This window comes from Phacochoerus africanus, chromosome 3 (assembly GCF_016906955.1).
Source record: "Phacochoerus africanus isolate WHEZ1 chromosome 3, ROS_Pafr_v1, whole genome shotgun sequence".
NCBI lineage: Eukaryota > Metazoa > Chordata > Mammalia > Artiodactyla > Suidae > Phacochoerus > Phacochoerus africanus.
In genome coordinates, this window is record NC_062546.1 from 185,645,788 (window position 1) to 185,671,970 (window position 26,183).

At 55.5% G+C, this 26,183-nt stretch overlaps 1 protein-coding gene and 1 long non-coding RNA gene across 9 annotated transcripts in view; one reads left to right on the plus strand and one right to left on the minus strand.

The window, feature by feature from the left end:
* Nucleotides 1-26,183, minus strand: part of TNS1 (tensin 1) — a 209,405-nt gene that overhangs the window by 136,516 nt on the left and 46,706 nt on the right. Inside the window, exon 1 of one of the 8 annotated variants that reach the window (XM_047773467.1) lies at nucleotides 11,947-12,140. The exons of the other annotated variants lie outside the window; for them this stretch is intronic. The gene's annotated coding sequence lies outside the window, so the exon portion shown is untranslated. Of the gene's footprint in view, nucleotides 1-11,946; nucleotides 12,141-26,183 lie in introns of those variants that run through there. 8 annotated transcript variants of the gene reach the window in all.
* LOC125123535 (uncharacterized) lies at nucleotides 12,257-13,671 on the plus strand. Its single transcript, XR_007134088.1, has 2 exons — nucleotides 12,257-12,555; nucleotides 13,305-13,671. It is a non-coding gene; the product is annotated as an uncharacterized LOC125123535 (long non-coding RNA).

Sequence of the window (26,183 nt, forward strand, 5' to 3'; positions counted from 1 at the left end):
CTGGTGTTCTGGAACCCCATCTTGCTCTGATGGGCTGCACCAGGAACCCCAGAAGCAGAACAGGGCAGTCCAGCTCTATGTAGCTCCTTTAAAACCATCTGTGGCTGAGTTGCAGGAAGCCCCCTCTCGCTCCCAATTAGCCAGCAGCAGAGTCTTGAAGCTAGGCCAGCACTGAAGGCCAGCAGAGGCCTGGCTGTCACGGGCATTGTTTGGCTCCATCTGACGCATATCCACCACACACACCGCCCCCCCCCCCTCGATGTTTCCTTGTTCCCCGGGAGGCCCTCCAAGATGCACGCATCTGAAACCAGGTCTGGAGGGAAGGTGAGGGGGGGCAGCGGAAGACCTGGCTTTATCTGGCCGGGAAAAAAAAGGCAGATTTTTAAACGGACAGGAGAGAGAGCTCACATCAGATAGGGGCCTGGTGATCCACAGAGATGCACACACACACAGCTCAGACGCCCCAAGGCACACACGCCACAGCACCAGTGCCAGGTCCAGATGCAAAGTCACTCCCTGGTGCTTGCTCCCCGCCCCACCCTAAGCCAAGCCTCACAGACAGGAACACAGCACCACCGCCAACACAGCCACTGGCAGGGGCAGTCTGTGTGGCCCTGAGCTCAGCTGACTTCAGGAAGCCAGAGGGGGAAATAACCCATGTGGGCAGACACAGGGAGGGGAGAGCATGAACCAGTGGAGGTGGGGGGTGTGAAGTGCCTGCAGGAGCCTGCCCGCCCACTGCAACTAGGCAAGTGCCAAATTCCCCTTAGACTCATCCATCCCGCCAAGGATGAGCCTGGCCCATCCTTCCGCAGGAGCAGGTGAGGGGTAAGGCACACTGGTGGAAGCCGGGTAGAAGGTGGCAGGACCAGAACAGGTGTAAGAACGACGGGGCAGATCGAACAGAAAGATAAGCATCCTGAAAATTATGGATGAAGGCATGGGAGCAGGAATTTCAGAGGTGGAGAGGAGGAGCAAATCAGTTTAAGGCCTGTGGGACAGCGGATTTTATTTGCATAACTACAACGGATTGTGTACGTCAGACGCAGTATCATATTTAACCCTTTCAACACACAATACGCACAACAGGCAATACTCCCTTTTTCTATACCAGGCCACTGAAATTCAACAAAAAAAAATAATTCCCTAAGACCACTCGGCTATGAGCAGTTGAACTGAGCCTCAAACTCAGGGCAACCAGAATATGAAATCTATACTCCTTTAGGCAATCCAAGTCACTAGGGTGCTTAGGAGACAAAATAGGGCAGCTATGGGGCCAAGGGCCTGTGGAGGTATAGAGGATGGGAGGGGCAAATGCGGAGAGGCCCAGAGAGCCAAAGGGGGCAGGGACATGGGCGTGTGGCCCCACCCCCCCCGCCCCTAAGGAGGGCAGGGACAGCAGAGCTCCGGCTGCCGTGACTCAGTGGCTGGGCCTCTGGGCAGCATTTCCGGAGCCTCAGACAGCTCTGTACAGTCTGAGAGCCACCTGCCCAGCAGAGACACGGAGCCATTACTCACAACTGTTACTCACTCCTCTCTACACCCCCACCGCTCGGCACATCACTTACTCCCACCCTGTCCTCCGAGGGTGGCCAAGGGGGAGCCTAGACCTGCCCAGTTCCCTCCCTCACTTCACCGGCTCAAATCCTGCCAGCGCATCCCCACCTGAGTCACTGGGATGGAGACACAGAGGCTCTGGCCCGCTCTACCCAGTCAGCTGCTGCCCTTCACTCTGTTCCAAGACATGGAGCCGGAGGAGTGTCACTAGACAAAGAATCTCCCAGTCCCAGGGCTGAAAGGGACCTCCTTAGCATCTCAGCTGGCTTCCCAGTAGATGCCTAAAGACCCTCCAGGGCCCCCACCTCCGTGACGCACAGCAATTCCAACAGCCCCAAAAGCGGGAGGCTCTCTGCTGAGAAAGATCCACGGACTTGCAGAATTTCAGCACTGATTAGAAATGGAGAACTCCTCTAACTCCAATCTCTCGTGGCACAAATGAGGAAACTGAAGCCCAGAGAGGGGAGGTGATTTACCCAAGGTCACACAGTGCCAAAGGGGAACTAGAAACAGGCTACCTGAGCCCCCTGCCACCAGTCCCTCCACTGCCCTGCAGACCCCCTTCCCCCTGCCCTGAAGTCTGCCCTCCCTCCGTTGCAAAGCAGCTGCTCACCCCACCACACTGGCAACCGCAGATCTGAAAGCCAGATGGAGAGGGAAGAAAGGAATCGCAGCCAGACAGTAGTTAGTATAAAGCAATCACTTTCTCACAGTAAAGGGGCATCGGCAACAGTCTGCCCAGGAAGCAGGGAGACAGACCACAGGCCTTTCAGAGGCCCTGCAGCTAAAAGGCCAGGCCCTCTGGCAGCAGATAATGGAAGGAATTCCTGGGGTCCCAGCTGGGGACTAGGGAGAGTCCGGGCCTCCTCCCTGCTCACCTCTCCTCCCCCCCCACCCTTCGGCCCGGCTCGCCCCTGCTCTCCCAGGGCTCCAGCCTGGAATCCAGGCCTGGCTGCTGCCTCCGCTCCCACGCTCAGCTCAGCTCAGCTCAGCTGGCCACAGCAGAGGCAGTGCCTCGTGTGGCGTCTGCAGCTCCTAAGGCAGCAGCACCACTGAGCATTCTTCAAAGCCGCCAGAGGAGCCTTGTCTGTCTCTTGCACGCCCCACCTCCCTCAATGAAACTGCACACATCCTGCCCCACTCCTTCCCTCTGCACCAACAACAGAGAAAACAATAACAGTAATAATAACCCAAGCTCATGCAGCACATCCAGATGGTTTTACAGATGGATATAGACTCAGCATTGGCAGGTTAGGTAGTTTGCTGGCAGTTACACAGCCTGTGAGAGGTGGGGACAGGATCCAAACCTAGACCGTGTGCCTGCGGAGTCTGTGATCTTGACCCCTAGGCCATGAGAGGACCTCACTCCAAGAAATCAAAGCTCCTGAAATCCCTGCTCCCTCATCCACACTGTCGCTGAGCACCTGCAGCAGGCCAGGCACCTGGCCTCTGCGACACTCAACTTTTATCTTGGCTCTGATGGGTAGCGTCCGTCCCAGGCACTCACCAGGCCACTTACAGTCAGGCTGGGCACCTGCTCCCTCCGAGCAGACCGGTCTCTCCACTCTGGCCAGGTGGACGCTCTTGTTCATTCATTCATTCAACAAACAGCACTGGGAGGTCCTGTCGTGGCTCAGTGGTTAATGAACCCAACTAGCATCCATGAGGACACAGGTTCCATCCCTGGCCTTGCTCAGTGGGTTAAGGATCCGGCATTGCCGTGAGTTGTGGTGTAAGTCCCAGATGCGGCTCAGATCCCATATTGCTGGGGCTGTGGTGTAGGCCAGCAGTTGCAGCGCCGATTAAACGCCTAGCCTGGGAACCTCTCTATGCCTCGGGTGTGGCCCTAAAAAGTCAAAAGACAAAAAATAAAAATAAAAATAAATAAATAAATAAACAAAAAAACATCTACTGGGTGCCAAACAGGTGGTGAAGGACACCCCCCCCATGCCCACCCCCACCTCCCTACAAAGGAGCCTCTTGATTCCTTAGAAATGGGAGCTGCCCGTGGCCTACCCTCACGCTCTCCTTCATGCGGCCTGTCCATCCCTTGGCACGGGAAGCCTTGCCAAGGAGGGCTCTCTTCTGGCCTGAAAGATCTCCCAGGAAAGAGATGTCAGTGCCTCCCTAGGCTCCTGATCCAGGAAGGGAGGCCAGCATGTAGGAAGGAAGCCCAGAGGTGCGAAGTGACTCAGGAGAGGCTTTCCCAGCCGGGGCTGCGCAATTAGAACACAAGACTCCAGGGGCCTGGGCTTGTGGCCTGTCCCCAGGCCTCCCTGGCCCAGTGCAGCCTTCATAGCTGCCCAAATCACCTTCCCGGATGATGCTCTCTCGTGCTTCTTCTCTGTTCAAGTCCTCTGCTGCCTGCCTCTTTCACCTCTCCCGGAAAATCGCCCATAGCCAGACCCCATGCAATACATCCCAGCTCCCCCAAAGCCAGCTTTTCCCACACAAACCAGTTTCTGTGGGCTTAGCCTGTGCCAGGCCCTGAGCTTCACAAGCAGGAACTTCACAAGTACAAGCTCATCTCATCCCACCATGACTCTATGAGGTTGAGTATCAACCCCATTTTACAGATGTGGACACTGAGGCTTGGCCCAAGGTCACACAGCGAGTAAGCAGCAGAGCTGGGAGGGACACCCGAGCCTGTCGGACTCTGATCCAGGGCTAGAGCCATTATTTTATCCACTGTTACATGCGTGCCACTGGGCCTTCATGTCCCCTTCCCCTGTACCCAAAGAAGTCTGTGTCCCTTTTCCTTCCTGCCAAACTCCTTCTCAACCTTCAAAACCCATCTCAAATGGCCCCTCTTCTCCAAAGCTTTCTCCACTCTGCAAGTTCGTATGCATTGCTTCCTACTTGACATCCCCTCTGTATGTGTAGAAACCCTCTGCCTATTCCCCTTTGTTTCCTACTAGACCATGTCTGCCTTGCCTGGCAGAGGGTTGATGCCCAAAAAGGCTTTTAAGTGTGCCCGGCTGCACTCAGCCGCTGCCACATGGCCCCCATGGCAGGTGCCTGGGCACTGCACTGGGCCAAGGAGCCAACCCTCAGTCCCAAGCAGGCATCTGGTGCCCCCCAGTCATAACCAACAACCCAGCCCACATCCCTGGGGTGGGGGTTTCTCCCGTGCTTTCCCCCTTCCCAGCCTGGCCTGTCCCTCTCTGCTCAAACAGCTTGGCTGTTTCTGGGAGTCTCAGCCAGTGATTAGGGCCCTAATCAGCAGGACTTCCTGCCAGCGATTGCCAGAGGTGGGGGCAGGGTGGGGAGGGAAGCAAGGTCAATCCAAGGTGAAGTTCGCAGCCTGGGACCAGAGGAGGCTCCAGAAGCAAGATGGACGTGCAGATTCTTCCAGCCCAGCACCTCTCCAGCCCTCCATCCTGCAGGGAAGGACTCCAGACCCAGCAAAGGAGAGGACTGGTCCAGAGTCCAGGGACAGAGCAGGAGGCCTGCTCTCCCACTGCCCTTGACTGCAGGGTCTCCAGAGCAGAAACCCTCCCCAAAGGGTCCCTTGAAGCACTCTGCCTGCCTCCTGGGCACCCCCACCCCAGCACTAAGCCCAATGTTGAACCCACAGACTGCTCCCCTTAAGGGGCTGTTGGAGACCGGTCTTGTTGGCTCAGGTCTGGTTGAAGTCAAAGGTCAAAGGTGAGCACCTCCTCTAGATGAGCAATGGTCTACAAAGGGGGCAAAGGTGAACAGGGGCTGAGAAGGGGAAGCGAGATAGGGCCGGGCTGAGCTCAGGAACTCTCCCCAGCTGCCATCATCATCAGCCCAAGCCCATTCTTTCTCCAAAAAAAAAAAAGCTTAATGCCTTTTACAGCTGCAACTGGGTGGGCCAGGGGTCCGGAAATGGAGCTCACCACCCCCCCCCCCCCCCCCCCCCCCCCCGACCCGGAGCAACCTCTGTCTCCCTGGGAGGGAACAGGGCTAGGTGGAGCACCTAGCTTGGCAGTCCTCGAGGGCTGACCCCTGCTAATGAGGAACATCAGGGGCACCGGAAAGCAGAGGACCCCAGAGAGGCCTGGGATGGAGAGGGAGCACGGCCAGGAGCCTGCTCCTAGGAAGGGGTCAAAGCTCCCAGCTATTTGACATGCAGGAAGGGCTGGGCGCGGCTCTCCCCCACACCTACCAACAAGGGACAGAACTACAGTTGCAGCAAGAGGGATGCAGGTTAGACTTCAGAGAGACCGAAAGATATAAGACACAGCAACTTGCAGCATTATTTGGGGAGTCTCACTTTCAAGTGTAGATGCTACCCCTGTGGGTGTAGCCCATGGTCCAGAGTAGCTTGCCTGGAGGTCCAGAGTGGGATTCCTGGAGGCCAGGCCATGTTCTTGCTGGGCCTGGGAGACTCTGATTCGGTGACTCTCATCTAGGAATGGGATGGGAGCCAAGAAGGGGAGCCTGGGCTGGTTTATAGTAATGCATCTTGTTTACAGTGATGGCAGCATTCTCAGAGTCCTCCATAAACACAGTCTGCATGGCTCCCGGGCAGAGAAGGTTCTGAGAGGTCCCCTTATCTCCTCACCTCCCCCCAGTCACAGAGAGAGACAGGGATAGTCAGGGAAAGGAAGTCTCTCCTCTACGCTCTGATGCTACCACCCTTTGAGGGTCCACCGCCTCCTCCACTCTCTGGTCCCATAACCCTCCCGTCTCAGGGGTAGAATCACGGCAACAGGAGAGAAGAGGGTCAACTCAGAGTTGGGCTCCTGGAAGGACCCCACCACCACCACCAATAATTATGAACATTTACTGAGCACTTACTATGTGCCAGGTACTCTTCAAACTAACTCATTTGATCCTCTTAACATCTGGGGTATAGGGTTCCCATTGCAGCTTAGCGGGTTCAGAACCCAACATAGGGTCCATGAGGATGCAGGTTCGATCCCTGACCTCACTTAGTGGGTTAAGGATCTGGCATTGCCACAAGCGGCAGCTCTGATTCAACACCTAGCCTGGGATGTGCTATATGCCACAGGTATGGCCCTAAAAAGAAAAAAAAAAATTTCTAGGGCATTATGCTAAGCAAAATAAGTGAGACAGAGAAACAAATACCGTATGATATCACTTATATGTGGAATCTAAAACTTCAAACAAACCAGTGACGATAATAAAAAAAAGAAGCAGACTCACAGAGAACAAACCACTAGTAGGGGGAAGGGTGTTAGAGGGGCGGGGGCGTGGGAGGGACAAACCTTTGGGTGTAAGGAAAGCTACAAAGATGCAGTGTACAACACAAGGAATATAGCCAATAGTTTATAGTAACTGTCAACGGAATGTAACCTTTAAAGATTATATTAAAGAATCAAATTGTTTTTTTTAATTTTTAAATTGTCTAAACCCCTCGCCCCTCAGCCCCTCATTAGTCAGTCGATTCATGCAAAGCAGCACTCTGCCAAGCATAGCAGGGATCACCAGGGAGGCAAATGGCACAGGCCTGCCCTCAAGGAACTTGCGATCCAGCTAGAAGAGAGGTGAGCACACAGGAAGCTTACAGGAGCCGGGAAAACTGAGGGGTCCTGTATTCTCTGCTGGAGAAGGTCTGGGAAGTTTCCTGGGGGATGTGAACCAGGACAGGGACCAGCCCCGCTCTGCCATGGCAGAAGGACAGGATTCCACTCGGGTCCTCCCATAGGCCCTCAAGCCCCATCAGCTCCTGAGACTCCACCCTTCTGGGCCGGTGCCTCTCTGCTTCCCGGAACACCCAGGCCTGAGCTACAGGCTTCCAGCCCTAAAAAGGCAGGGATGACAGAGCCCAGACTAACCGTGGAGGAGGCAGCGCCAGGGACTGGCTTGGGCCCACCTACCTGCCCCACCCCATCCAAGCTCCAGCTCCGTGGAAACCAACCCCCCTCCCCGAGGGAGAGCAAAGTATGGACAAGTAGGAAGATGGTCCAGGCCACCGATCTGGGTAGAAACAGGTCAGGGACCCAGCTGTGTGTTCAGCGCACCCCACCCCCCCCCCCCACCTGAGATGGGAAAGTGTTTCAGGCCATTGGAGAGAAGGAAGGAGAGGAGAGCCGCGCGTGCCCGCGCATAATGGAGGGGGCACCCAGGGAGAAGGCAGGGCCTGCGAGACTGGCAGCCTTGCCACCCCCACTACCCTTGTTCCAGCTCACTGGTGCCCACACCTCTGCACACCTAATAGCTTTGAAAGCTAAGACCAGGGCCGTGGGGGGTCGACCCTGGGGACAAATGTCCCCTCCAGTCTCCCCAAAACACACTCTCCTTCCTACAGCATCACTCGCATTCCTTTTTTCTTTCTTTCTTTTATGTACATGAATACTTTCATTATACCGCACCTCGTTCTTTTAACCTCCCATTTCTTTCCAGCTCAGGGCAACGCCGGATCCATAACCCACTGAGCGAGGCCAGGGATCAAACCCACATCCGTATGGATCCTAGTCAGGTTCATTAACCGCTGAGCCACAAAGGGAACTCCCTATTTTATTTATTTTTTTCTTTTTTTACAGCCCCAGTATATAGAAATTCCCAGGCTAGGGGTCAAATTGGAGCTGCAACTGCCGGCCTCCACCGCAGATGTGAGCCACATCTACCACCTACACCGAAGCTTGTGGCAACACCAGATCCTTAACCCACTGAGCAAGGCCAGGGATCAAACCCACATCCTCATGGACTCTATGTTGGAAGTCACGTTGGGTTCTCAACTCAATAAGTCACTTAAGATAAGCCACAAGGGAGTTCCCGTCGTGGCGCAGTGGTTAACGAATCTGACTAGGAACCATGAGGTTGCAGGTTCGATCCCTGCCCTTGCTCAGCGGGTTAACGATCCGGCGTTGCCGTGAGCTGTGGTGTAGGTCGCAGATGCGGCTCAGATCTTGCGTTGCTGTGGCTCTGGCAGCTGCATCTCTGATTCGACCCCTAGCCTGGGAACCTCCATATGCCGCAGGAGTGGCCCAAGAAATAGCAAAAAGACCAAAAAAAAAAAAAAAAAGCCACAAGGAAAACTTTGGCAACTCCCAATCCTGGTTTGCTTTTTTTAGAGTCTGGTAACTGGGAGGGCTTTCCTCCGCCCCCTTCAACACACATCCCGCAACTGGGCCTCAGTTTCCCTTTCTGAGGTAAAAGAGACTCATGGCCCTGGAAATAAGCCAAGAAGACAGAGCAGCTGCAGCTGAAAGCCTTTGCTGGCTACCCCAGCTCCGACCATGCCTGCTCCAGGGTCAAGGGCACATGAAGCACCTCACCTTCCTGCCCCTCCCATCGGGTCCCTGTCGGATCAGAGGAAGGAGTGTCCTAATTAAGCAGCCTCATCTGGTCCCAGGGTACTGAAGTTAGCAGAAAGGACTTCATCCTCAGGGCCCACAGGGCCCCCAGAAAGGGGGGCTGTAAGGAGAGGCAGGCTGGGACAACCTAGTGTGGATCTGGAGCCCATCCCAGAAGCCCACCTTGACATCCCATCAAGGGAAGCCCAAGCTTTCCAGGGCTTGGTTTTCAGAAATCTTGAACCCCATCCCCACCTTGCCTCTCCTCTCTGCTCCCTGAGCAACCGCCCCCCCAACCTTGGAAAACAGGTCTGGAGAGGTGGCTGGGGGCGGGGGGCAAGGGAGAGCAGGAGCAGGTGGCTGGCTCCTCCCATGCTTCAGAGAGGCCCTTGAGAACAACGCCCTTGGCCTGTACCCCCAGCGGTGAGTTACACAAACCACTTCTAGCGGCCCTGACAATCCTGTATTATTTTATATCTGCACGCTGAGGCTGAGAGAAGAGCAGCCCCATGTATTTTGCATCCCAGATCTTGGCTACCACCTCCAGGCTGGCCAAGGAAGGCCCCCCTGCCCACTCCCACAGCACACCCCCTTCTCCCCCACTACCCCCAGCTACCACCTGGAGGAGGAGCCGGGCCTGGACTCTCACTGCAGGGTGGGAGCAGCAGGTGTCAAGGTTGGCAGGGCTTCTGCCCTCTCCATTCCACACCAAGCCCTCGGCGCACAGGTCTACTCCAGCCCTTGTGGGGTTAACCAACAGGGCAAGGAGCAGGACAAGAGGAATCGGAAGAAACTCCTTGCAGGAAGCAGCTGAAGCAGACCTGGGGAGCCATTGAGCAATGGGCTCGATGCAGAGCAGCCGGCTCTCTGTTCCCCAAACACTGGCCGGGAGGAGGAGGACCTTGACGTCCTGTTTGTGCCCACACCCCAGGCCAGAGGCCACTGCCTTCCTGCTCCCTGAACTGGGTGTCAGAGAATTCTCCGACTCCAAGAATCCCAGGACCTCAACATCCCAGGAGACCTTCAAGGTCAACCCTTCCAACCACATCCCAGTTCAGGAATCCTTACAAGCTGTTGTCCAGCCTCTGTCTAAACTCCCCCCCTCGACGGGATTCTCACTACCTTACAAGGCAGCCAGTTCTTCTGCGGACCCACCAGGCTTGCTGGAAAGCCCTTCATTAAACCGAGCTGAGCTTCCTTCATCAAACAAAAATCCATTCTGCCCCTTTGAGTCCTCCTCTGACGTCCTACTTTGCACACTGAGTGTTCCCAAATGCCGAAGCTTCAGCCACAGTCCACCAGCAATGAGAAGATGGTCACCGAACAGTAACTTCGTCTCTGAACTCCTCTGCACCCCACCCCACCCCCACCCCAGCACCTCTCCACCCCAGCCACCAGCTCCCTGTGTTTACAGTTCTGGACCCCGAAGCCCCTATGGGGAGAGTCTGACCTGGAGTTTTGAGGGAAGTAAAGTATGAAGCTTGGGATAAGGGATCAGGAAGGAAAACCGGGGACAGGTTCAAGGCCAGGGATTTGGAAGCAGAGGGTTCCCAGGTTGCCTCCCAAGACTTCTCAGCTCTGCATCAAAGTTCTGGCTCCTAGTCTTGCCTATTGAACTGGCTGAGACCCTCCTAGGCCCTGGCCCGTGGTCTCCACCCCCTACCCTCTACGGAAAGCAGAGTCAAGGCCAACCGCAAGCTGGATCCCAGCACTGATCCAGTTCAGAGCTCTCCATCCAGCTCCTCATCCAGAGCCAGGTCCAAGTCCTCCCTCCTGCACCCCTAGGCCAGAGGGGTCGGAGCAGAGGGTGCCTTAGCTATAGCAAGGTTTGAGGTCCTAGGGGAGCTCGAGGGTGGGGGAAACTGGAGGAGCCGCCAGCTGGCAGGGGTAGGAGCAACTTAAGGCCACATCTGAGCCCAAAGGGTCCCCACCCGACCCAGGCAGCTTCAGGAAGGGGCCCAGCAGAGACCAAAGGAGAAAGGGTGCTCTCCCCACACCCTCATGAACCTCTGGGCTTGGCTCTGCCACATGAAAGGGACGCTGAGGCTTCCAGAATAGAAGCCCCTGTCCCCAAAGACTCCGGCATCCTCTTTTCCAGTGCCCCCCTTAGCCTCACCCCACAACCTCCTGTCCTGCCCTCCCAGACCAACTCCTTCCCTACCCAGCACCCATCCTGTCCCCTAACTCCATCCCACCCCCTGCAGGGAGCCCAGCCCGACTGGGAGCTCAGCAGGCTTCTCTTGGTCACCCCTTGGTCACCACCCTCCCCGTTTCCTCTTCTAAGACAGTAGCTAACCTAAAAACATCTGGGCGGGCAGTCCTGGCCCTGGCCCTGAACTTGGGGACTGGGGCGGGGGGTAGGGGGTGGGGGGACAGACGCCGAGGTTGGCCCTGCATGGATGCTCCAGGAGGAACAACTGGCAGGCAGGGTATCAGAGGGTCTGGGCAGGAGGCGAGCAGTGAGGAGTGAGGAAGGGGAGGGGGAAAGGCAGCTGCATGTGTCTGTTCATTAACCACCTGGATTAGCTATTTCTGCCCAGAGGGGTCAGGAAGGAGTAAGAGCGCTGGCTGGGGGAGGGCGGCAGTGGGCACACATGCCAGCCTGTGCCCATGGGCAAAGGCGCATGGACACACGCTGAGGGGCATAAGGCAGGGGGCCCGGACCTTCCCAGGCCTGCCAAACCCTCCACCACAGCTGCCTCTTGGTTGATGAGGGATGGGAGTAAGACGAGCCCTAAGGGGAGGATGGTGCCCAGTAACAGCTCCATCCCGTGGCGGGGAAAGGAGGGAAGGGGGCAAGAATGCCCACACCTGTGCCCTGGTCCTTGGTCATTTCGTCCCTCCCCACTCACCCCCCTGCTGGCCTCAGTCTCAAGCAGCCAGAGACACACAACTTCTCCAGCAAACAAAACTCCTTCTGACTGGTCTCTCCCCTGAGCAGGGACAACCGCGCCCCAGACATCGCTGCCAGAACCAGACGCTGACCTCAGGGGATGGACAGGTTGGTCCGGAGGGGCTACCTAGCCCAGAGGCTTGTGACCAGACGGACTGACCTCCCTCCTCCCCTAACTTACGCCCTGATCGGAGGTCCTGACAGCATCAGGGCCAAGAGCTAGAGCGTCTCTCTCACGCCAGCACGCACACCCGACGCCACACTCACCTTTCCGGCAGAGGAGCCACTGGGTGGGGTGGGTGTCTGGGCTCACAAGACGGGGGCAGTGGGCAGTGAGGGGACAGCGGCTGTGGCTGGCAAGAAGCTGGTTGCCGAGAGGAGGGTGCGAGTGAGCCTTGTGTCCGGGCGGGCGGGGAGCAGGCACAGGCAGCGGAGCTGGTCCCAGGGCCACTGCTGGGAGCAACTGAACGAGGGCACTGCTCGCCCGGCTCCCTCCCCCGGCAGCCGGCGGGCCGGGCTATTGGGCGCACCGCCTCCTTCCCCCATCCCCGGCTCCGGCCAGCGGTCCGCCCCGCTGCCTCCTTTAACCCCTGAAGCACTCAGCCAGGGCCCTTACGCCCAGCTCCCCGGCTCCAGCTCCCCGCTCGCTGGCTTGGTGGCAGGGCACATATGCCTGGGCATGGCATGCCAAGAAGGGTGCCCTCCCCCTTCGGCGACTGGCTCAGCTGCCTCCCTGGGGACCCTCAGGGAGGGGCGGAGGGCTTTCGGAGCAGAGGTGGGGGAAGAGGGCAGGATGCCAAGAGGTCCAGGACCCCACGGAAGAAACACTGCTGGAGAGAAATGGCCCGAGGACGAGTGGGTGGAGAAGGATGGTTGGTGAGACAATAATAATAACTGCAACTCCCAACTTTGGGAAACTGCTCTGCTTTCTGCTGTTTCCAACTCATTTTGTGACTGGAGATCTCACTCTGAACCCGTTTCTCCCCTTATCTGTCAAATGTGGGGTAAAAATCCTTGCTTTTTTCCTCTGGGCTGAGTTAAGCTATTTGTGACTGTATATTCAAACGTGATTTGAATTGAACTCTAGTTAATAAAATGCATGTTCCAAGTCTCTTTGAAACACATCAAAAAAAAAAAAAGATTGATGGATGGAGAGATAGAAATGTGTTAAAGCAAATACAGTGTTCAATACAGAATCAGGACGCTTGTCATATTATCCTTTCAACTATTCCATATGTTAAAAAAAAAATTACAATTGAAAATACTGGGGGAGGAGTTCCCTCTGTGGCACAACAAGATGAGGAGTGTCTTGGGAGCACTGGGTCTCAGGTTTGATCCCAGCCCAGCACAGTGGGTTAAGGATCCTGCTGCGGGTTGGATCAGAAATTGATCCCTGGCCCAGGAACTCCATATGCTGCAGAGCAGCCAAAAAAAAAAAAAAAAACTGGGGGAAATGCAATTTGAAAAGTTTAGAGTGCCATAACATGATAAAAGTATAGAAGCAGAAAGGGTTATTTTGAGGGGAAGAGAAAAGTCATTTGCAGCACACCTATTTGTATGCCTGGCACTTAAAAGAATATTCTCGCTCTCACTTAATCTTTCAATCTCTCTTGTTTTCACCGAAGAAAGTGACCTTGGAGCGGTTAGCTGACTTGTCCAAGACCACACAGGATGGCGTGGAGCAGGAACTCTGATCCTACCGGCCGGCTCTGGAGCCAAGCTCCCCACCACTCAGCCCTCCAGAGATGAAAAGGCCATTCTCTTTGCCATCTGGGTCACCTTCCTGTGAGGTCCCGGGCCAGTGACCCGCATGTCTGAGCCTCCTCAGTTTCCCCTGCTGTCCAATGAGTTTGGATCCAAAGATCTTCCAGATCTTTTCTGGTTATGTTCACTAATTTTATGAATCCAGCCAAACCCTTCCCCAGGCTTCAATTTTCCAGAGAGGAAAAGTGACAGGGGAGACCCAGGAGGAATAAATGGCCTCGGCAAAGATTTGGTGGCATCTGGGGCCAGCGTCACAGAGATGTCAGCAGGTTAGAGGGCTGCTCCCCCCACCATCATGAGTGACAGTGGAGCCCAGGAGGATGCGGGGGAGGGGCACCCTCTCAGGATCTTATGTGGGGAGGGCGGGGATAGAGGCCCCACTGCATCCACCCCCTGCTCCTGCCTCCGGAGCAAGATGACCTCATCTCCTCCCAGATGGGAAGAGTCTGGCCTCCCAGATCCCAAATTCCAGCATCTCACAACCTACCGGCCTTGAGAGTGGCCTCAGTCTGTGACCAGAGATGGGAAAAACCTGGCCTCTCTGAAACTGCATAAGGAAACCCTGCCCAGGCCTCCTTGGCCCCAACCCTGGGGCAAAGTGGTCTCCAAATGGCCCTATCCTGCCTCACCCTCATACCCACTGCAGCCCAGGGGCAGCCGGGGGTTTGAGCCAGCCCTGGTGAGGGGAGGGAACTGAGGATTCTACAACAGCCATCTAGGCTCATCCAGAGGTGGGTTGGGGAGTCGCTGTAAAAGTGGAACCTTCCCCCAGGTCATGGATTAGCAGAAGGGTCATCCTCCCCACCGCTTCCTTCCACCCCCAACACACTATCACGCCCTATCACATCTAAGAGTCCCCAGTTCCCCGCCATATACCACATCCAGCCCCAGCTCTGCAGCAGGACGTTTGAGACCCTCTGGGATGCAGCCATCAGCATCTCACAACGTTCAGGGCTCAACTCAAAAGCCACACTCTCCATGGATCCTTCTCCACTTGGCAGGTACCAACCCCTCCTCTGAATATCCAAGGTTCCTATACTAATGCTGTGACACACACTTGGGGGCACTCCTATGTCTCCCATTAGTTGAGCAAAGGTTTCTTCATCCTTTTCTTTCTCCTTTCCAACTTTGTCCAGGGCCTAGCACAATGTTGACTCCTAGAAGATTCTTAATAAATGTGGAAAGAGTAAGTGGATAATGGAGAGATGGGTGGATGATTGGTTAGAAATTGAATGCAAGGGCTTTTTTTTTTTTTTTTCTTTTTAGGCCCATACCTGCAACATATGGAAGTTCCCAGGCTAGGGGTGAAATCAGAGCTGCAGCTGCCAGCCTACATCACAGCCACAGCAACGCCAGGTCCGAACCACATCTGCGACCTACACCGCAGCTTGCCGCACTGAGTGAGGCCAGAAATGGACCCCACATCTTCGTAGATACTAGTTGGGTTCATTACTGCTGAGCCACAATGGGAACTCTCTGAAAGGGCTCTTTTAACCACTTAATTCTACACAAGGCTATACCAAGAAATTTGTATGCAGACCTTTATCTTCAAAGCGATATGATCGCAGACAGAAAAAAAAAAAAAAAACTGACTATGCTAAGACATGGGGATCACTGGACTGAGTGAGACACAGATGTCCCAGGAGCATCCCACCCACCCCAGGTCTGCGGCAGATGCAGGGGGTGGGGCTCTGAGAAATGTCCTCCTCCAGCTGCTCTCATCCCCCACCCCACCATCATTCCCTCTATCCCAGCCTTTCTGCTCCAGCACCTGGGGACAGAACCATCAATTCAGCAAGTCTCTAGAAACCACAGAGGAAGTCAAGGAACCAGAGAATTCCGAAGAAGAGCTGCCTTTCCCTTTATTTCCAAGAGCTGTCCCGCAGCAGATCTCAAGTGCCAGGCTTTCCGCACCATCTCCCTCTCACACACAGACACACACACCCAGAACTGCTTTCCCAAGAAGCCTGCTCAGCCCCTTTCTCTCTCCTCCCTGATCCTCCCCCTCTAGGCCTAGGAAGACTCTAGATTCCCAGGGCTTCCCATCTCCCATCCCCCAACGCCCTCCCCCCTAGCTGAGCCAGCCCATGCCCCTTTCCCTCCTCCCTCCCATCCCCATGTGCAGCACTGCACATCTGGTTCCAGTTGTGGTTGGTCCATTCAGGGGCAGGCCTGGCTTGGGGCGGGGGGGCAGGGTTTCTCATAAAACTGAATAATACCAGTGTTGGAGCCCAGTGCAGCTGGGGGAAGGGAGGGCAGGAGGCCGAAGGGGGTGGGAGGGAGAGAAGGCGGCAGCAGGGAGGCAAGGAGAGCCCCGCAGAGCCCAGAAAGGAGCAGGGCAGTGCCTGGCATCTTATAAGTGGTCAATGGATGCTTGTTAATGGCAGATAGACGCTCGAGACACGGAGGGCAGAACAGCCAGGAGGAGAGAGTGGGACAGAGAGCGGGTCAGAAGCAGGGACCCAGAAGGAGGAAGGAGAGGGAGCTGGGGGTGGCCGGGCCGCCCATAGAGCCACAGAGAGGCCATTGAGAAGCAGGGAAAATGAACTGCGTGTTGGGGCCAGGTGCTGAGTTAGACACTGCCATAGGGAGAGGAGGGGGTGCGACAGAAAGGGGAACAGAGGGGCACAGAGAGACAGACAAGAAAGGGCCAAGGGAAAGTCAGGAGAAAGAAAGGTCAAGGCCCAAGAGGCCTGAGTCCCCATCCCTGGGGGCGGGGGCAAGGACGGGGGCACATCCCAGAGCTGCTTCCACTCACTCCTTCCTTTCATTCTCATCACCATTGAAACACCTACCCTGAACCCAACTTTCACACGTGTTTTTCTACACATGGGAAGTGACTATGATTCTTATCCCAGCCATAGAGATGGGCTCAGAGAAGTTAAGCAATTCACCCAAAGTCACAGAGCAACTGGTGAAGAAGGCAGAATTCGGATCCAAGTCTTCCAACTCAAGGCTCTGTCCCCATATGGCACAAGCGGGCATTCCACGTCCCAGCACTCCCCCCGGAGGGCACTATGGCACTTGACCTCCTGTCTCCTGGGGCTGGATTCCCAGGCTCATACAGCACTAAGGGCAAGTTCCTCTGAGCTGGGCTAAGAGCTGACCGGACACCCACAAGGGAGGGGCTGCTTCTTGAATCTACCTACGGTGGGAGACAGAGTAGTCTCCAGGGGGAGACACTGGAGCTACCCGCTCCGGCATCCTTGGCCCCACTCTCCTCCTCTCTCTCTGGCACAGAGAAGACAGGGCCATATGCCCAGGTCCCAAGGGGGAGGCCCTGAATCTCAGAACCCTGCTGGGCCCAACATACAGCTGGCTGGGAGCCAGGCCCCAGGGCTCGCCCCAGGCATTTGGTCAATGTCAGTGCTTTGGGGCTGCACCCTCCCCCTCCTGAGCACCCCTCCCCAACAACTAGAGATGACTTGGGCCTGTCCTCCATGATGCTTTCATCTCTGGGCCACCCCCGGGGTCCCCCTGGCTAGGGCACCCTCCAGAGCTGGCTCCAGAAGCCACACCCCACCCTGCTGCCCCACAAAGCCCCTCTCCCTCCCTTCCTTCCTGAGGCTGGGCTTCACAGCCCAGATCATTGGCCATTTCCTTCTCTATTTGTCATCCTTGTCTCGAGCCAGAGGGGCAGGAACAGGGGCACCCCCACCTCCTCACCGCAGTCCCCTATTTGCATCTCATTTGCATACATTCCCAGCACCTCTCAAAGTGCTGCAAGGCCTGGGGCCACACACTCCCCCAGGGAGGGAGAAGCACTAGGCCTTCCACATTCCGGCTTCCTACTCTCAGATTTGTACTGAAGTCATAGTCGAGGGCGGGCGGAAGATCAGAAGGGCAGGGGAAGCTTGGGGAAAACAGGCTGGCCCACAGCTTGTCCCCACAAAGCCCGCTGGGAGTCCCTCCCTCCCTGGAGCCTGCCTCAGTTTCCAGCCAGGATTGGCCCTGAGGTCCAGCAGCAAGATCCTCAGATTGGGAGTGAAGGCCTCGGATTCCTGCCCCGCTCACTCACCACCCACTGATGCCTTGGTGACCAAGGGTCACAAACAGTCCCTCTTGGCTTTCAACTCCTCATCTGATAACCTCTTAGGTCCCTTGGAAGAATCCCAGGACACATTTCTAGGCAGATGTTGGTCCTTGGCTGAACGTCACTACTGGTGCCAGCTGGCTCTACACAAATCCCTGCCCCCTAAGAAAAGCTGGAAGGATCCTGACATCTAGTTGCCTCCAGGGCAGGATTCCTCTTAGCCCCCCCCCGCCACCACCCCCATTACTGGCTCAGCCTGGGTTCTTTCAGAGAGTCCACAGCTCTCCCTCACAGAGCCACATCCACCACCCTAACCCATTATTATAAGGTTCCTAGACTGGAGGAGGGTCAGGGAAGCCCCAAGCCCAGACCATCTGGATTTTGGGAAGGTGTTTGCAGGACCCATGACAAAATGCTTAGAGACAAGATGGAAAGCCGAGTGGATTCCTAGCCAGCCAGCCAAGGGGCGTTGATTAATAGATCAATGTCAACTTCCTGACTTGCCAAAGGGCTCTGTCCTCTGCCCTGGCTTGTCCACATACTTATCAGTAACTTAGGTGAAGACTCAGAATGGAGGTTTACCAAGCCCATGAAGAAAACAAAGAGCAGAAGGAAGAGCTAAGATGTCGAACTGATTTGAAATACAAAACTGACTTTATAAAAAGGTCAGAATAAGCAAGGGAACATTTCTCTTGGAGTAAAGTCCTCAACTGAACTTCAAAAGTCATGTCAAAAAGAAATTAATTAATCATGTAGGGAAAGATCTAAGAGTCAGTAAAACTGAAGTTCAGTTCAGCCGGTAATAGGATATGGCTGTCCCCAAAAGGTACCTGCACTTTCGGTTGCATGAATAGAGCTATAGAACCCAGATCAAAGGAGGTGAAAGTTCCACTCTGTGTTGCCCAGACACCATCAGAAAGATCAAGTTCTCTTCCATATGCTAGAAACCAAAGAGCATCAGATGAGGACCACAGCACACACTCAATAAATACTTGTTGAATAAATTCATGTGAAAGGTGGGCCTAATTTTCATTTCAGATGATAAAGAATAACAACAGTCATCATCAAATACTTGAAAAACTGCCTTGGGAAGGTGAGCCAGGGTAAACTCCACTGCCCATGTGCACCTCCCTTGTCTCTCTGCCCCTGCATCTCTGAATTCTTTGAGCCTGGAACCATTTCCTGTGCCTCTCTGAATGACCAAGAGGCAGAAACAGCCAGAGGCTGAGCAGCTGCTAAGGACAGGACAGCATCCTGACAAGGCTAGCCTGTGGGTGCTGAGCAGCAGAAAGTGTGCTGGCCTCAGCATGAGAGCTGACCTTTAGTCAAGCCAGCAGCCAGGCTAGAAGACACAAGGAGCTGGGCTGGTGGCTAAACGCTCGGTTTGCATGTGCTGTCTCAGGCTGGCTCTCATGCTGGCCACCTGGCCTCCTACCCCCAAAACTGCCCCCTTGCCACTGCCCAGTAGCCCTGGGAGGACTGGCCTGAGCCACCACCCTTGCCAAAGGCTGGAGCTGCCCACCAGTCCAGGTCCTGCCAAACCATGGATTCCTCTCCCTTCTCCCCCTCATCACCAGCATGGCCTTCATCCATCTCCTCACCCTTCTGTGTCACCTCCTTCCCCTCCCCACAACCCCTCAAGTTGCCATTTCAAGTTGTCACTTCACCATTCCTTCTCCTTAAGATCTAACCTCACCCCTCATCTTTTTTATTTTTGGCCACACCCACGCCATATGGAAGTTCCCAAGTCTGGGATGGAACCTACGTCACAGCAGTAACCAGAGCCATGGCGGTGACAACACTGGATCCTTAACCCACTGAGCCACCAGGGAACTCCTCCAGTGTTCCCCGTATGACTAGCTCTCCTTGCCCTGGGCTCCAAGGCAAAGAGCTGCCAAAAAGTCCACCCCTCATCTTACTCTCATGCTCTCCCCATTTTTTTTTCTTGTCTTTTTGCTATTTCTTGGGCCGCTCCCGCGGCATATGGAGGTTCCCAGGCTAGGGGTCCAATCGGAGCTGTAGCCACTAGCCTACACTAGAGCCACAGCAACGCGGGATCCGAGCCGCGTCTGCAACCTACACCACAGCTCATGGCAACGCCGGATCGTTAACCCACTGACCAAGGGCAGGGACCGAACCCGCAACCTCATAGTTCCTAGTCGGATTCGTTAACCACTGCACCACGATGGGAACTCCTATTTTTTTTAACTACATAGCACTTTCAGGATTGGTCAGGGCTGGAGACTTCCCTTCTGCGGACTTAAGTTCCCCCCCACAGATAATAATACCAATCACTTTGCTCCAACTTGAAATGAGGTGCTGTCTCTCCCAGGGTGTGAGGATCAGAGACACCTGGCCCCTCCCACCGAAGCTCAGGAGTGGAGGGGAGAGTCCAGGCACAGATCACATCCGAAGCCTGGCCACGCACTCACTGGCTGTATGATCTCAGGCAAGTCCCTTAAGTCACTTAAGCACTTTGAGCGCTCAGCGCAAAGTCTGGCTCAGTGCAATAAGTTTATGCTCCCCCCACATCCTCCTTCTTCAAAGAAGCCATCATCACCCCCGCCCAGAGTCACAGTGCATCTCTTCTTCCCCTATAGCTCTTTGGTCCTGCTTAATAAATGCTAAGAGTTCCTGTTGTGGCTCAGCAGAAATGAACCTGATTAGGATCCATGAGGATGCGGGTTCGATCCCTGCCCTCGCTCCGTGGGTTAAGCATCCAGCATTGCAGTGAGCTGTGGTGTAGGCTGCAGATGCAGCTCAGATCTGGCATTGCCGAGACCGTGGGGTAGGCCAGCAGCTGTAGCTCCAATTCGACCCCTAGCCTGGGAACTTCCATTCACCGAGGGTGCGGCCCTAAAAAAAACAAAAGGCAATAAAATAAAAATAAATAAACGCTCAAATTTGTTGAGTGCTTTCCATATTCTTAGAGCTTTGTGGGAATTAACTCACTGTAATCCTCCTAATGATTTTTGAGGTATTGACCATTATTAATCCCATTTTATAGATGAGGAAACTGGGAGTTCCCGTCGTGGCTCAGTGGTTGATGAGTCCGACTAGGAACCGTGAGGTTACGGGTTCGATCCCTGGCCTTGCTCAGTGGGTTGGGGATCCGGTGTTGCCGTGAGCTGTGGTGTGGGTCGCAGATGCGGCTCAGATCCCGAGCTGCTGTGGCTGTGGTGTGGGCCAGAGGCTACAGCTCCTATTTGACCCCTGGCCTGGGAACCTCCATGTGCCATGGGAACGACCCAAGAAATGGCAAAAAGACCAAAAAAAATTTTTTTTTGATAAAAATTAAAAAAATACAGATGAGGAAACTGAAGTTCACCGACATGGGCCGTGACCGCACTACTCTTCTAGCTCAAGCAGCAGCATCAAGTCGGCAGGGACATTGGGGACTTGTGAGCTGACCTCCTGTACAAGTCGGGGCTCCCTTGTGCCTGACGTGACACCTGCTCTGCCTGAGCACCCCCGGCCCTGAGTTCTCCAAGGCTCCTGGTTCTGCCTTGGAAAACAAATCTCTTCAAAGCTTGATTCAAAAATCTTATACACACTCAGACACACAATTGCTCACAATCTCTCAGAGTAGTGGCTTCACAGGCTGGTCATCCCCAGCGCTTTCACAGTTCCTGGCTCTTTCCATTGTCCACATGCTCACTAGTTTCTCTGGTTCTGATCATTTTCCAGTCGGCCCACATTTGTTCATTCATTCATTCCCTCATTCCGTCGGCAGATGCTTTGTGAATGCCGAAGTGGGTCAGGCCCTCTGCCATACCGCAGGGGCTGGGGGCGGGTAGCAAAGCCGGGTGGAGAGTCTGCCCACAAGGCCTGGAGGAGGGGAGACACCCAACAAACACAAGCGAGGACACATACACGCAAGCGCTGAGTGACACGAAGGGAAAGTGCACGATGCCAGCAGGAGGGACCACTTCACTTCCAACAGCTAGACTGCCCTTCACACCTGCCTGGCCCGGTCCACGCACAAGCTCATTCACTCTGCACCACGGCCCTGGGAGTAGATGTTATTCTAACCCACTTTACACAGCTGAGGAAGCTCAGGCACAAGAGGTGAAGTCATGTGCCAAAAGTCAATAATAATAAGACGGCAAAGAAGCAGTGGTGATGGGAGTGAACCCGTTTGTACTCCCAGCCACTATGCCATCTTATCTCCAGAGGCTCAGAGAATATTCCTCAAGGTCAGTTCCCAAACTAATGATGCCCACATACACCCATGCCAGCAGCAGCCTGACAAAGAAGGTAGTGGGTCCGCCCTGGCGTGATCCCAACCCCACACGGTGCTTCTGTCCTTGTGCCTTAGTGAGGCACCAAGATGGCTTCACCAAGATGGCATTCATCCTAACCCCAGTCCCTCTGCTTTTCTCCCACTTGATGTCACCTTGACTCCTTGGACCTTAACCTTGATTGGCTGCAAGGTGGCTGAAGGCACCATCAAAAAGATGTGAATGGGTCCAGCGGCCAGCCCCTCTTGCAGGAGACATGGCTCCTGGTGTCACCAATGGAACCAGGGTGGGAGGAAGGAGGACTCCAAAGTCTGGGTCACAATCACCCCAGCCTCTCCCCAAGGCCACCCAGTCATGGCTCACACACTGTTGATGAGAATTTAGAGTGAGCCCAATCCTCCTCTTGTAATGATGTGGGAACTGAGGCCCCGGGAGGGCAACGAGGGAGTCCAGTGTCACCATAGGGAGGAACTCAATAGAGTCAAGCGTAGAAGCAGGTGTCCAGCTCCAAACCCAGGGCTCAGCCCAGCCCCCAGGAGAGCCAGTGGGATGAAAGCAGGAGCCTGTCCACTTAAACATGAGGAGGGAAAGAGTGGCTTGGGCCCCCAGGGTGGTGAGGGACCCACAGGAGCCAGATAAAGGATGCTTGGGCTCCAGGTGCAGCACAGCCCTGCTCCCCACAAGATGACCAGAACAGAGGATAGGGCAGGAAGGATGAACAGAGCGAAGGGCAACAGCTGGAGCCCCTCCCTGTGGGTGCTCCTCCCCAGGCACCCCATGGGTGACTGTTTTCCTAGGAACATTGTGTTCAGGCTGTGAGTCTTGGCTCAAGCACCCTGCCCTGGCAAAGCTCCAGCTGCCTGTTTAATAATGTACAGCCAATCGGCCATTAGCAGCAGATTCCAAAAAAAAAAAAAAAAAAAAAAGTTTGGTGGTTGTTTTTGTTGGTGGTGGTTTTTTTTTCTTTTCTTCTTCCGGGTAGTTGGTGGTGGTTGTGAAAAACAAGTCTTCTCTGGCTGACGTCCAGGGAAATCACAGCCTGCCCAGGCTCAGGGATCCTGGTAGACCCCACCTGCCTCTGCCCAGCATGCCCCCCACCATGCCACGGCACCGCTGTGGTGCCCACTCCCACCTCCATACTGCTGGTGACACCCAGGGCTTGCTACCCCCCAGAGGGGGCAGCTGTCCTGAAACCTGAGTGTTCCAGGGAGGAACAGGGGGCCGAGGGAGAGGCTGTAAGATGTGCTGGCAGGGCCAGCGAGAGGGCAGGTAGGGGCCCAGCTCCAAAGGGGCCCAGCACTTCCTAGGAATTCTACTCCCGTCTGGCCAGAATCAGGAGCAGAAGGTGGGGCCAGGGTAGCCCAGCCAGGTGCGAGGACCTCAGGCCACGGCCAGATGGCCAGCTCTCCTGGGCAGGAGCGGGCCAGGGAGCAAAGACCCTGGGCCTGCCCCCGCTGGGGCTCACTCCTCCCCATCTGAGAGTCAGGATTTGTGGCAGCATCTGGGGAGCTCAGAGGCCAAGCACAGGAGGGCAGTTAGGACAGGAAGTGGGAACCTCTGTCCCGCAAGAAGCAGGACGCAACTGAACAGATGCACCCGGGGCAGCTTCAGCATTGGCCGGGCTGAGAAAGCCTGCCAGACTCTTCCTACCTCTCCCTCCTGGCTGGAAACTGCAGACCCAGAAATCCGAGCAAGGCAGAGAGAGCCTCGATAGCCTTTCTTGGTAGAAACGGCTGCCGGGAGCCAAGAGATTGCATCCTTATGGCTCCGCTCAGCTTCCCAAGGACCCTGGACCACTCCTGTGCCCTTGTTAGGTCTCCATCTCGTTACCATGCCGTGAGCACAATGAGCTGGGGATCCCCCATCCTGCCTGGAGGTCTCAGCCAGAGAGAGGCTGCCACAGCCAGATGCAGAACAGACAGAGGCATCCGCAGTCAGGTTAATGGTGGCGGATCATGTCAGCATTTCTCAAGCTCGGAGGAGGTCCCAGGCACTGCATTTTTTTTTTCTCCCAACAACTCTACTAGGCAGGTTACTCTCATTATCACCATGATACAGATGAGGCTTGGTGAGGGTAAGTCCCTTGCCCAAGGTCACAAAGCTAGTGAGTGATGGACTCAGGCTGGCTGACCTCAGGGCTCTTTACGATGTGGCCTTAAAGAGTCCCATCAGGGGATGTGGCCCAGACCCCAAGTGCCCCTCCCGCCTGCCCTGCACATCTGCCTGCTGTCCCCTCCTCCCCCCACCCAGCACCCCCAGCCTCTCACCACACCCTGGTGGGGTCATCGGCCACCCCTCCTTTATTTCCCTCCTGCTCCCTAGGCCTCCTCGGGGCTTCCTGTTTCCCTCACATAGGAGCACACACAGACACAGACACACAATCATGCACACTCGCACTTATACACACACCCCCATGCACACACGCCTCAACATATATCTACATACCACACACAGGCATATGCACTTAAACCCATGTGCACTCACACACATCTGCACACACAGGCATGAAGACATGGGTACAGATACACACACGCACTCTTTGCACACACATACTCTCAGGCTTAAAAGCCCCCAAAGATCCACACTGACACGTACACTGGCACCCACACACCTACACACGGATCCATGCGCACACACACATGCGCACACACAGGCACATGCAGGAGCTCCAGCCATGGGAGGTTCCGTGCAGGCACCCGAGGGCGGTCTGGGCAGGCAGAGCCGGACAGGTGTCAGCCATGCCACCCGGGTGGTTATTCCAAAGGCGAGAAGGCTGCCGGCTAATAATACCGCAGTGCATTCCTGGCCAGAGATAAGCAGCCCCAAGCATCCTCGGCACGTTCCGGCCCCGGTGTCTCACCCCTGTGGATTCCACCCACCCGCAGCGCCATCCTGGAGGAGCCCCAGAAGCTGGCGCCACCAGCACAGACGCCTTGGCCAGGGGCCTGGCACTCTCCCCTCTCCAGGGACCCCTCAGAGACACCCACCCACACAGGCAAGAGTCCTGAGAAGTGGACTAGACCAAGGGTTGTCCTCCCTCCATTCCAATCCCTCCAAGCTGGGCAAATACACCCCATGCCACCTCCGTACGGAGCCCACCTGCCCAGGGGGCCCAGGGGCGAGGGGGGAGGTACAGGATCCCCCACCCCCAAGCGGTGCTTCACCTCATCCTCTCCACAACTCAGTGGTATCATTGTTACCGCCACCATTTTGCCGGTGAGGGGACCGAGGTTCCCTGAGACCCTACAGCCAGGAAGGAAGAGATCCAGAATTTGAACCCCGGTCTTCCTACTCCTAAGCCAGGGCTCTTTCCAGGACCTCAAAGAACCCTCCTTCCTGGCTGACTCTTAAGTCACATGTTTTCAGTGCCACTGGGGTAGATCAGGGGCATCTCAGGGATCATTTTTCTCAGGGAAAGACTCATGTTCATTACAAGCTCAAGGACAGGGGACTCTCCAGTAACACACACACACACACACACACACAAGGGCAATACCCCCACAAAGGTGTCAGGATTTAGAGGATGTTCTGGGGGATCTGTAGCTGCCTTGGGGGAGGAGGGGTGTCTCTGGGAGAGAGGACAAGAGGGACACGAGCCCTCCAAACCCCCAAGTCCCAGAGCACTTTGGAGAGAAACGGGCCCCGCATCCATGGAGCCAAGCAGGAGACTTTGGTTTTTAAGGCTAAGGGTCAGGATGAAGGGGTGGGCCTGGGGGGACAAGGCAGGACCCTAAGATGACAGGTACATCAGAGTTCTTAGGGGCACAGCAGACAGGAGTGATGCAGTTAGCCAGGAAAGAGACAGAACCAAGACACAAAGGCACGGAGGTGGAATGCGGGACACCTGAAGGAAAGAGGCAACAGAGAACGAATACAAGACGTGGTCATACACAGGGGTGAGGAGCTGGAACGTTCTGGTGGGCAGGGGTGATGCCAGGCAACCCTCACCTCAGTCCTGTAGCCCAGTCCCTGTTTGAGGGCTGCAGTTCTCGAGTCTGGGTGCGCACAGGCACACATACACACTCGCAATGCACACGCATGCACACGCACGCACCTCTTGGTGACTCGGTCAATAATGTCAAGTACTGTTCTGGACATTTCTCAGATGAGAACATGGAGACTCAGGGAAGGGCTGTGCCTTCCCCAAAGGGGCCCAAGACCTTGAGGAGACATCCCCGGAGAGGACCCAAGCACCCCCAGCCCCCAGCCCCTCCACCTCCCAGGAGGCCAAGGGCTGAGGCGTGAGACCTCGGGAGCAAAGGCAGGACAGGAAGGACACAGGCCCCAGGGACTCAGAGGCATGTCTTTCCCAGCCCCAGGGAGATGGGATCAGAGGAGGGGAGCAGCGTCCCAAGCGGGAGACCAGGCTCAGAGAGGGCAGGACCTTGGCTGGCAATGAAAGCAAGAGTGCAGGGGCCCCGGGTGGGGCTGTGGTAGGGAGCTCAGCTGAAAGCAGGGGTGCATTC